Genomic DNA, 12814 nt, shown 5'->3' with positions numbered 1-12814 from the left:
AAACAAAAATAACTAAATTAAGATAAAGCAAATAAAATAAAGTCGTCTACAGTGTAGAAGGCATTTTCCAGTAAATATGCCCTCAAATTATTGCGGAATGCGAGTAAAGATGATAACGATCTGATTTCAATTGGCAAGTGATTGTGCATTTTTTTCCATGTAAAATATTGAGCCCTCAACTAATTCTGGTGGACTGGTAGGTAGGTAGAGGTACTGATTTGCGTTCCTAAGTGGATAGCCGTGCAACGTTCCTTCTGATATTGGAGAAACGTGCTTACGAATTAGGCAAACGCCTTCAAAGATGAATTTTTAATATTTAAAAATCCGTGCAGTCAGGTGTGATGTTTAATCGGAGTAAATATCTAACAGCTCTCTTTTGTAGTTTGAAACTTCGCTCAAATTGAGTCGCACCACACGTACCCCAAAAGGGAACGACATATCGGAGATGCGACTCAATAAGTGCGTAATAGACTGTTAAGGAGGTGGAGAAGTTCAGTTCGTTGGAAACTTATCTCAGCGTAAAATAGGAGTAATTTTATTTTTTAGATAAGGCGATAATATGTAACTCCCATTTCAAGGAATTATCCATAAGCCCTACATTATGATAACGAATCATTTCTATTCAAAAAACGATTAGAATTCTATCTCTCTTAGAACCGGAGCTGATTTCAGTCAATTGCCTTAAAGCGCACCAAATTCGCAAACAGATAATTTACGTGAATCTTTGGAAGAAGAAATAACTCAAAGTTGAACAGATTATTTCTGTGACCGTTGTTCGGGAAGTATCAAAGCGTGAATTTCTGAACTTATAAATTATAAAGTACAAATTGGAATTCTATAATTTTATTTTATTGTAAAACAAAAGCGCACTACTCTGATATTAATTTCCCTCCGGAGTATCTAAAAAAGAAAATACAGTCGAGAAAACCAATCAGTTGATTCTCACCTCTCTGCTCGAGAGGAGTTAGCTTCGTCGTGTAATCGATTATCAATTATCTTGTATGCGAGTGTTTTGATTCGTTCAATAGAACGAGAGTAGTTGTATGTTGTCGAAGTGATTCTAAATTGATCGAAGAAAGTGGTAAGGACACGTGAAGGGAGAATTTACGAGCACGTGTATTCCAATTTGGTCCGAACACGTTTTATGGGAAATGTGTGTATAGAAAAAACATTAAAAAAATTATTTTTTAATTCAATGTTCATATACATTGAGGTCCTAAACTATCGAATAAATTTTTTCAATTATTTTGTACGTAATTATGAAATCAATTTTTATATATGAAACTATATTATTTTTCTTTTAACTTTCAGCGGTAACATCTATTCATATTGAAATTATAAATGAAAGAGGGTAGTTTGTACCCAAGAAAAATGATATACTATTTAACTAGAAGTGGTAATGTAGGTCATAACCCACTCAAATGAAGTTTACAAGGAGCCGCACATGGCGGCTTAATTCAGTTATGACCATTACCGCAAGTTAAATACTATACTTAATCTAAAACTAACAGGTGGGTTTGCGAAATTTGAGGGCTAGCATAGAAAAAATTATTTATATTAGATACAAAATGATTTTATTATTCAATATAGTTGCCTTTGAGGATGATACATCGATTACAGCGGTAATACAATTTTTCTACAACATTTTTATAGTACGATTCGTTTTTAGTCTCTTCTATCCAGCGATCATTCTCTTGAGGTGTAGGGACCAGATCTGTACATGCGAAAGCAATTCTAAGCCCAATTCATGCATCGTTTTCATTTATTTGTGACGCAGTGTATTGTCTTGATGGAACAGTAGTTTTTTCATTTTCAAATCGGACCGTTTTCCCGCCTTTTGCCAACCAAACTCTTACATAACACTATATAATAGTTGCTGTTTATGTTTTGTCCCTTTTTTAGTTGGTCGATGAATATTATATTAAACGTATCCCAAAATACTGATGTCATAACCTAACCAGCTAACTTTTGCGCCTCTCCACGCTTTCGAGTGGATTCATTACGTACAGTCCACTGGACTGACTGTATAGCACGAAATACTTCTATATTTTTTCTTTTCTCTTGTAAAAATCGAACACAAGAGGGTAAAACTTATTACACTCGAGTAAGTCGAGTTATCCCTGCCGCGTGGAGATGGTTGTTGATATTGGTATGCTGTAGTGTTCAGGAAAGAAGTACCTTGGTAGCTGATTCACAGGCTTGCACTTCCAAGCTACGATCTGGAAGAGCATCTTCCGCAGTAGTATCATTAGAACAGAGTTAGGGTCGGCGATCTTTCATCTATGCTCTAAGCTGTCCAAGTTTCTGGTCTCTTCTCTTGCTCTTGCTCTCTCCTGTATTAAATTGAGCATCTCTGCCTTGGAGGGGATTAGAAGCTGTTGAGGAGTGTATAGCTTTTTAATCTTAAGTAGGACTCAAAGTTTTTGTAAGCATACTAGCTAATTCGTTTATTCGTATATGATCATATTTAGTGGATATCCAAAGAATATTTAAATTTCTTTTGTTGTAAGTTGGAAATTTTGGAACCGTTTGCGATATTCATACTGAATACACTGTTCACACCACCACTACACCAACACTCACAATTACACTGTTTGACGCGCGTTTTGAAAACCAAGCTACCGTCTTCAGAGACTGAAGGTAGTGGTGGTGTAAGCAGTGTATTCAGTATTCTTTTGTGGTAACATCGCGCAATTGTAGACCATGAATTTTATAATCTAAATGTGGTTGATTTGCAAAATATAATTGAGCTTTCGTATTCCTACATTGCACAATAAAATGAAACACTTTACCTGGTAAGAAGGCATCTACACACTTTGTAAAAGAAACGTCTTCATCAGGAACATATCAGGATTTGGACCTGCAATTCCAGGGAATTCTGGCTCATTATCAGGTCGAGTATCCTCAAATGTATCGCCTATCATATTTCATGCAGGTGGATCGTCATCAACAATTGAAATGTTACTAAAGTCTGATAAAATTTCATCGTCATTACCAGTAAAATTTTCACTTCCACTGTCGGATGTAATATTGTTGTGTATTGTTGTGACTTATGATTAGAGGAGAATTTATTGCAGATATTTGCATAGATAATTTAAAGAAGACTGTACTTCAAATTAAAATTGGAAACTAGAATACTTGCAAATTCGAACTTTACTTATAAATAAAACTTCAATTATAAATAAAATTAAAAACCATTGCCTTTGCCAGCTAGGCTGAAACCGGCCGTTTATTGGACCAATAACACAGAGGAGGAGGAGAACTATTGTACTGGAATATATACAAAGAATACAAATATTAATAATCGTTGATAATAGTTTATCAGTGTAACCAAAAAATCCAAATCATAAGCGCAATTATCGCAATTAACCATAGGCAAACTAAATAAACTCCAAGCTCCAAAAATGGATTTCTTTGATTTTACCCTCTTTACCTCAATATTTCTTAACGAGGATGTATTGATATCTAGTTAGCCTAGACCAGTTCCATGCATAATAAAAATATTGCGTTACCAAAGCAACCGGACAATAACTTATTAGAATCGTCAGTGTAAAGTTTGAAGTCAAAAAAGTAAACCAGAGTTACGCAATAAAGTATCGAGCCATCATCAAGTACCTGTATTTAAAAGGGTTAAAAGGTAATCAGATTTACGAAGATATGCTTAATACCCTTGGTGATCAATGTTCTTCGTATGCGACCGTGAAAAATTGGACTGCAAGCTTCAGAAAGGTAAATTTTCCATTGAAGATGATGACCGATCGGGAAGGCGGGCAGTTTCTGTGTCAGTCCTCGAAAATATCAATGCAGTTCATGAAATGATTTTATCAGACCGTCGAATTGGGCTAAAATGGATATCTGAAGCACTGAACGCGTTCATTATATAGTTCACGTCAATTTGGACATGAGAAAAATTGCTGCAAAATGGATCCCCAAATGTTTGAATGTTGACCAAAAGCGTGCAAAGGTAGAAGCATCGCGTTCGATCTGTGCTCGATTTGAAAACGATGTAGACTTATTAAACCGAATTGTTACTATGGATGAGACTTGGGTACAAATCTCATGTTGCCATCCAAAAATTTCGTGATTTAGGGTTTGAATTACTAGAACTTCCGACTATCATCTTTTTCCTCAACTGAAAAAAAGTTTAAAAGGTCGTAAATATTCTTCCAACGAGGAGGTAATAAATGCTGTGGAGGTCTGGTTTGCAGAGCAAGGAGAAACATTTTTTTGAATGTCTTAGAGACGTTGCATGTTCGCTGTAATAAATGTATCCAATTAAGAGGAGAATATGTTGAGTAATAAAATATTTTGAGATTGAAATTTTGTTTGATTCTATAGTAGATTAAGAATTTTTCAATATATCCTCGTGTTGTCTCTGTTGGCATCGATTTAAAATCGTTTGGGCTCGTCGATAATCTTTAATAGGTCTATGGAGCTCACACACAATTTTGTGAATAAATCTATTTTCCTTGTATACGATAGATTGTACCATTCATTTTCTAAATAATTTAAGTCCGATTCTGTGATTAGCCCTTGACTGCCCGAAAGTTTATTTATAGTAACTAGCCAGCTTGTTGCGCTTCTTTCACTCCCGGTCCAGAATGTCCGTTCATATATGCAACAAAACTCGTAAGTTTCAATATACTCGAGATATTAACTAGGTACATTTGAGCCCTAGAAGGTTTCAGGTACAACAGTAGCCATAGCGACGTGCGGCGGCAATATCCAGGTACGGTAGATGAATTTGAGGAATGTCGCGTATTTGACGTTGTTATTTTTATAAAATTTTGATAATTATAATGAAAAAACAAAGACCTAATATAAAAAATAAAATTCGTGAAAAAATTAAATAAAATACAGATTGTGTATTACCCCAAAGTAGGCCTTTCATTAACGAATAATCTATTCATGATTTTTAACTAGAAATCGTTGGGAATAACCTTGAATAACTAGTGCGATATTAAGTTTGGTTTGGAATACATTGATAAGTTTTGCTTTTAGTTGAAAAAAATTTCAATATGTAAATCAATCACAAGTTATACAAGCGATTTAAAAGTGGAAATAAGTCTGTTAATGAGGCGAAATGGTTGGGACGTTCTAGCAACTTAAAAGCAGAAGAAAATGTAAAAAAAGTGGACAAAACTGTTCTTTTAAACAGTTGAGTAAAATACTGGAATGTGTACAAAATGATGTGCAAAAAAGAGACATAAAATTTGTCCAACAGGTTGCTTCAACATGATAACAAACCATACCAAATTCTTTCGTCTCACTCATAGATTTAGAACGACGTGAGTTTTGACATTAACAAAAATGAAACGTTTCCACTCTATCCTTGATATTGAATTATTGCTGAAGAAGCCGTCCGTAAATGTGTCAAGTTGGGTATTCCAAGTTTAAATCTTGTTGCATTATAAACATATGAACAGAGAACGAAATAAATTAAAAAATGATATGAAAAATCAATAAAATGAAAATGAATTAAATAAAAATAAGAATCATGAATGAAGCAAAAAAGTAGTTTATGCTTTTGTTATGGAAGACAGGCTTTAAACACAAAAATATTTCAATAAAATTTTATGTATTAAAAACAATCAAAATTCCAACGATAATTATTTTTGTCTTAATCTTCAACAATTTTAGAGCAATATAAATTAGTGATGTAGTTCGAATAAATTGTTGAAGTTGGAGAAGAGAAAGATAAAGAGAGAAAAGGGGTAACCCCCATGTCCAAATATCTGAAGCGGCTCTACCGCCCTTCCGCCCAGTAATGTGGTTATTATCTTGTACAGCAAGTTAGAATATGGCCCTTATGGTCACCAACACGGTCTGCATAACAGAAACTTACGTTTCTTCATCCTTTTTGTGCTTGTATTTCCTGCTCCAGCTAACTAACATTTTTTGTATCAATCTTTGAAGTAGATGTCACTATCAGATGCAAGCTGACTTTATTTTGATCCACTTCCTACCTACTCGAAAAGTTGATCGTTCATTGGATCCTGTCAGGGGGCATCCTGAGGATTCCTGTCGTATATAAAGTACAATGCATACACGTCGTGAGAAGTCGAAACGGAAACGCATGTGATTACAATTGAGATTGTTGTCAGTGAAAGAGCTCGACGTTACTTCTTCTTCCAGCGCCGGGTTAGGATCCTATGGATAAACTTTCCGGAATACTTTCGTTTTTCATGAGAGATCATTCAAAATATTTCATCTCTTTGCACTTCACATTTTTTTAATATTTTTCATTCACTGCTTCCAAATAATGTTCAACGGAAGATGAGATAAGTGTGATTATCAATAAAATTAGGTTTTTAGCTGATACAAAATAATTTTTTACTTAAAAGAAAATAATTCACTTCCAAATAATTATACTATCGTCTATCACTATAATAAACAATATTGAAAACAGAAATAGCTTTTTCTCCAATATGAAGTCATTGGTGCCAAATCAGCTAAATGGTTAGTAACTCATTAATTCAACAACCATGCTCGTTAAAAATTCAATTGTTCAAACAGTTTCCTAAATTTCTTGGTAACAAATGGTAGTGGATCTTTTGGAGGCAGCTCAATCTAGAGAGGAACTATCCCAAACAGAAGATCATCATCCTGTCTGATAGTCAAGCAACCATTAGAGCTCTAAGCTCCAATATCATGAAATCTCAAATTCGTTTGGGATTGCCTAGAAAAATTAAACGAGATAGACAAGAAAAATAAATTTACACTACAATGGATTCCGGGACACCCGGGACGAAGGGAAACAAAATAGCTGAGAATCTGGCTAAAACGTGAGCAGACTCTTCATGGGACCCAAATATCAGAGCAATACACCCGGGAGCGCTCGAAATTGAAGACGAAGATCTCTGGCAATTAAAGACATTCTATAAAGGAGTGAGATTAGTGGATCAGCTGTAAACACTGGGTTCTTCTAGTATCGCATTATCTCAATATATCCTTTGCTTCGATCTGTTTCTCCTACGAATAATTTTTGTGAGATTTAGCTTTCACTCTTCAAAAACCCACAAAGTGGAACTCTTTTTCTTGGTTATATGTTCAGAGACATGTTATACACGTCCTTTGATGCGGTATCTCTAATGTTTTTTAATTTCAATACACAATTTGACGCAAAATTACTTTTAAGCATCGTTGAAGTAATGCAGAATCCAACGAGAACAAGTATTAATGCTCAAAGAGGCATCACTGAATGTTACATGATGATGATAATTAATCAGTACATGGGCAACATCGAAGCTTCAGGCATAAAGACTGATTTTCGTGAAGTGTACATCGGGCAAGTTTCAATTCATTATATTAGAGTACTGTAAGATAGGGCTTCATCGCTTTAAAATGTATTTAATTCCAAATTTAATTATAAATACTTAATGGATGCATTTTTGACATGTTGAAACTGTATTGCCAAAACTGAAAATATAAAAAGCTATTCTACAATCTCTCTTTAATGAATAGTTACAAGCTTAGAAACTTACTTGGTGATTAGTTAAGAATGTAGTAGATTATCTGCCATAGTAACATGTTTGAAGAAAGGGAAAATGAAGCGCATTCTCATTTAATACGTCTTGAGGACTTTTGGTACATTTAAATTGTTTCAACAATATTGTCATATGTCTGTTTCCACCGTATCCTTAGATGGGCTTCTAGAGAAATCTTCTGGTATAGAAAATGTGACTAAAATCAGATTAAGGACGGAAAAAGACCAAAATCGAAAAAAGAAACGGAGAAAAAACAATAAAAATATTCAAAAAAGTGAAAAATAAAATGCTTGAAATGATTAGGTAGTTTGATTGTCTAATAAAAGTTTAAAATTGTGCTAGATATTGTTGTATCTTGTAGATGTAATGTTAAAATATTCAAAATGTTCGACACTTTGATCCAAAGCTGTTTTCAGTTTATGTGGACCCGGATTCTTGATATTAACTCAAATGTGGACAATAATTTTCAAAGTTGCAAATTTCTTCAAATCAAAATAATACTTCGTTCATCACTGCTTCTTTTATTTTCTTGGAATAACATATATAAGTTAAAAAAATTTCAATGATGAATTTATTTAATTCAAAATTAATCAATTTAGCTATCGAGCACAATTTTTTGTGTTGTTGGAATCAACATTATACCTTGAGATGATTGATACTTTCAGCGCTTCACCATATACTTCGTATCTAGTTTTCATTAGTCCGGAGCTGTGGTTGCCAATGCCAACCTGACGGCGCAAAATCGTAATCAATTCAGCGCCAAATCAAAAAAGAGTTTCCACTTTGTTGATAGATCAGTCCATCGCCGAAGCATATCAGTTTGACATAAAAAGTTTTTGAGCGTGTCGTGTGTTTTAGATTTCGACTGAAGTATCAGACTCTGTGGTGTTTCGGATTTCGGTAATCTGTTGTTTTGATAAAAAGAGTTTGGTAATTTTTTTCATTAGAAATACAAAATATCTTTAGAAGAAATACACATTTTTAATTTTATTTCAGTTATTCATATATAACATATTATCATTATACATATATGTTTATTACAAGTGTTGAAAATTCATTTCAATGTACAAATTTTGAAAACCCATCAAGACTAAACTTCTGACATCTATACGCGATTTTACCAACGAAGTATTATTAGATATTTTACTCTTGTTTGGAATTACAATGTATTGCAAGTGCAATTGATAATCTTAGAATATAATTGTTACATGAATTTATAATATTTTTTTAATATATTTTTTTCACAGATTTCTTTCATACTATCACTAAATAGTACCTATTAATAAAACAAAAATTGTTTATTATTATTACGAATATTTCCGTCTACATTTTATTAGATTTGATAATCTATAAGAATTTTTGATTTTACTAACAGTAACAGCTTGTTCTTGCTCTTGCTATGCAAGATTATGGAAAGAAATTTGATTATTTTGATTTAACAGCCCCCCAAATATCACTCAAATCATAAGATTATTTGGAATACATTTGTAAAACTAACTTTTTCGTTGTGGCTAATTGAACCTTTTTGTTGATTGGTGAGTTTATTGTTGGCGATTTTTTTTGTCTAATGGAATATAAAGTACCATAACAAGAGCCTTGTACAATGTTAAACAACGTTCAAAACTTATCAATACAATATTTTTAGCTTGCATACAATTTTTCTCGTAATCTAGATCCAAGTTAACCGATATTTGGTGACAAATAATGTCTTTTTAGACAATCGGAAACTACCAGATAGATCATACTACACAGCTTCAGGGTTTTGATTTCGGATCTCTCGGAGACTAAATGAATTTTTTATTTTCTACTGTGATGGTTTTTTATTTTAACTGTTTTTAACGGCGGGGTGAATTTATACACACCGTCTTTTACTTATTTGATATATTTAAACTTTTACACTAGACTTAACTAACTTATATAATAATATAATTATCTACTACTTATATAATTACTTTTCTTTTCTATTTCATTCCGTTCACTTTGATTTTTTATTGTAAACTAAACTCTAGCTACTAAACAAACAAGTTTATAAAGACAAAAAATATTTCTCTAAAATTCTATAAAATAAACAAACAAACAGATAAAGATAAACATGCAATGAAGGCAATATCAAAGACGCCGTCGCTTCGGCGTATTCGCCAAATTTTAGACTTCCATTATAACAGAACAGGATAAGCTTGAAGGTTCATATCGTGGACGAGTTTGTAACAATACGTATCTTTTATCAATATTATATAGTGCAATTATTTTTTTCGTTGTTTAAACAAAAAATATGGAAATATTTTGTTTAATAATTAAGTCAAATCGTACTAGCTCATTTAAGTGGTCCTAGGAATCTTGAGAAGGTGGTCAAACGTGTGGACAGTTGCAGCGTTCTATGAATTTTTTCTTGCTAGCACAGTTATAAATTGTGATACGTGTCTAGTCCATGTTGTGTATTTAAAAGTGAAAATTCTGTGCTTGAAAACCTCACATATTTCTGACGCAAGTTTAATTAATAACAAAGCTAGATAATTGAAAATTTCGTTTCATTATTATCTGACTGATTGGAGTAAATAAAAATTAATCATATCTAAAACGCAATATTGTAATTTATTGTTTTCTATTACAGCATCGGATAGTGCATCCACCATCGACTAGCAGCATTAATAATGAACTATATAATATGGGAAAAATTGGGATAATCTTGAGTATATCGTAGAAAGAAGTAGAGGAATAACAACATTGAGAACTACTTCAAATGAGCGACAGTATGATTTATTGACTCACAAGTTGAAAATAATTGTTCGATTTATGGACAAAAAGGGAATCGAAGATGTGAAGCAGAATTGAATAAAAATAGGAGATTAATAATTTCACATGTAAATACTACAACTTTGATCGCTCACGTCAAAAAATATATCACTGTACAGAAAGATAATTATTATTGTGAAATGCGTAAGAGAATTTCTGATGTACCTATTGGATTTACAAACACTTGAAACAAAATGTCATGAAGATTGTAAAAGATTGCTTTTTAAATCTGTGGAGTAGATAGATGTTGAGAAGAAAATATCTACCAGCTATGAAGAAAATATTATTATATGCTTTCATTGGTTGTGATACTACTTTAGCGTTTTGCAATAAGGGAAAAATCAATCAAAAATCAATTTTGTGGAAAAAATGATCTACATAAATCAGCAGCAATATTTAAAAATGTAAATGGAGATGCAAATAATCTGGTATTACATACAGAGTGAGTTTTATGCATGGAACGCCTCAATTATCTCGAGAACGGCTTGTATGATTTTTTGAACTTTTTTATTTCAAATGGATCACCCTGTATACTTTTATTTAGGTGCTATGGCTGCTACAATACCAAATTTGACATTTCAATAAATTTTATTGAAAGTCATAATGGATCGTTTATCTACAAAAGAACCAATTGATTTTTTAATGATATTAGGATATGGTGATAGAAGAAACGTGTAATATGTCTAATAATAATTAATATCCTAACCGAAATCCCAACAAGATCTTCTGTCAGTAAATTAGTAAAAAAGTTTAACGAAACTGGTTCAGTAAAATATTTATCTAAATATTTTACGTGATAATAAATTTCATCAATACAAAGTAACATTGGTTCAAGAGTTGTCAGATGACGATTTTGATAGACGTGAAGAGTTTGCAGACCTAATGACGGAAAAATGCTACAATCAAAACGATCCAATTTTTTTTATCTACTGGTCACGTAACAATCCTCGTTGGATACATGAATCCCACACCCAATATCCCGAAAAACTGAATGTATCTGTAATAGTAATAGAAAAAAAGTTAACAATTCAGTTGGTTCAGGAGTGAAATGAAGATGATCCTGATAGAAGGCAAGAATTCTGTGAATTAAAATAATTTTTTCTGATGTAACGACGTTTCATTTAAACGAAACGGCAGCAAACAGAACTGTAGATAGTAGAACAGAGAAAATCCTCACTGGATGTGTGAGGCTAACACTCAATATCCTAAAAAAGTGAATGTTTGAGCTGGCATCAATAACAAAAAAATTATTGGCCCCTTTTTCTTTGAGGGTACAGTTAATGGTGAGGTTGAACTAGATTTTTTTATTAACTTCTTAGTGCCTACATTACAAAGACTTTTTCCTTATGTTAATCATCCAAATGAGGTAGATTCGATCTATTTACTACCATAAAGACGGAGCTCCACCGGGTTTTCACGTTTATTCGAACGAATAGATGGATTGGAAGACGTGGAACTATCGAAGGCCGGCTAGATCCCCGATTTGACTCCTATCGATTACTCCTTGTGAAATCTAAAGTATATGACAATAGATAATATGGCTAGAATAAAGAATAACGGAAGAAATGAACAAAATATCAACTGAGGTCATACGAAATGTACGAGAATTTCAAAATTGCCTCGGTTATTGTCAAGAAGTGAATGGTGGTTATTTTCAACCATCAATTCAATTGTAAAGTAAATTGAAAAATACATTCTAAATATTATTATCTTCATTCTACATAAAGTTTTGTGATAGAGAAAATTATTTTTCTCATTTATGATTCCCCAAATTTAGAAACAGATTAGAATGAATCTTTTTTTCGTGTCTCTAATTCTTACCGTATGATCCAAAATCAGCACCCTTCACGGAAAAAAACCGCGGTCTAATTTTAATCTTAGAAACACGGAAATTTTAAAACTAAACTAACCTAACCTAACTTAACTTAACCTAACCTAACCTAACCTAACCTAACTTAACTTAACTTAACCTAACCTAACCTAACCTAACCTAACCTAACCTAACCTAACCTAACCTAACCAAACCTAACCAAACCTAACCTAACCTAACCAAACCTAATCTAGTTATCCGTATCCAATTGCCCCGGACTTACTAAGATTCTTCTCACAATCAAATTATTTATTAATAAATTTTTTGTATAATTCGTTGTAAATGAAAATTAATTTCATCTGGAGATTGTATTTATCAGTGTATGGTATTTATCCGTGGATAATATTCATCCATGGACAGTATTCATCCGTGAGTTAAAGCTTATTATTGTAACATTCACGGTTGAAATTAGAGACACGGATAAAGCTTCATTCGGCTCATTTTTTAAAAAATGTCCGTGTCTCTATGGTTGAAACTAGAGTCACGGATTTTTCCGTGGAGGATGCCAATAGACACTCCGATTTTAAAACCAAATGCACAACTTGTAAATGGAGATTTTGATATTTAAATACATTCTCTTAAAAATCAATCAATTTTGATCGGTTTCCAAGAGAGAATGTTTTCAACGATCCAGGCGCTTCACTATAATTCACTACTATTTTTA

At 32.7% G+C, this 12814-nt stretch overlaps 1 protein-coding gene across 3 annotated transcripts in view; it reads left to right on the top strand.

Moving 5' to 3' along the window:
* The window catches only part of LOC130446766 (ras-related protein Rab-37-like), a 70965-nt gene that overhangs the window by 18382 nt on the left and 39769 nt on the right, over positions 1-12814 (top strand). Inside the window, exon 1 of one of the 3 annotated variants that reach the window (XM_056783206.1) lies at positions 8296-8417. The exons of 1 other annotated variant lie outside the window; for it this stretch is intronic. The gene's annotated coding sequence lies outside the window, so the exon portion shown is untranslated. Of the gene's footprint in view, positions 1-8295; positions 8418-12814 lie in introns of those variants that run through there. One more of the 3 variants, XM_056783207.1, reaches the window with a different exon arrangement.

The sequence above is a fragment of the Diorhabda sublineata genome, chromosome 7 (assembly GCF_026230105.1).
Source record: "Diorhabda sublineata isolate icDioSubl1.1 chromosome 7, icDioSubl1.1, whole genome shotgun sequence".
In the NCBI taxonomy this organism is placed as follows: domain Eukaryota; kingdom Metazoa; phylum Arthropoda; class Insecta; order Coleoptera; family Chrysomelidae; genus Diorhabda; species Diorhabda sublineata.
Note: the sequence above shows the minus strand (reverse complement) of the source record. Positions and strands in the feature narration are given on the sequence as shown.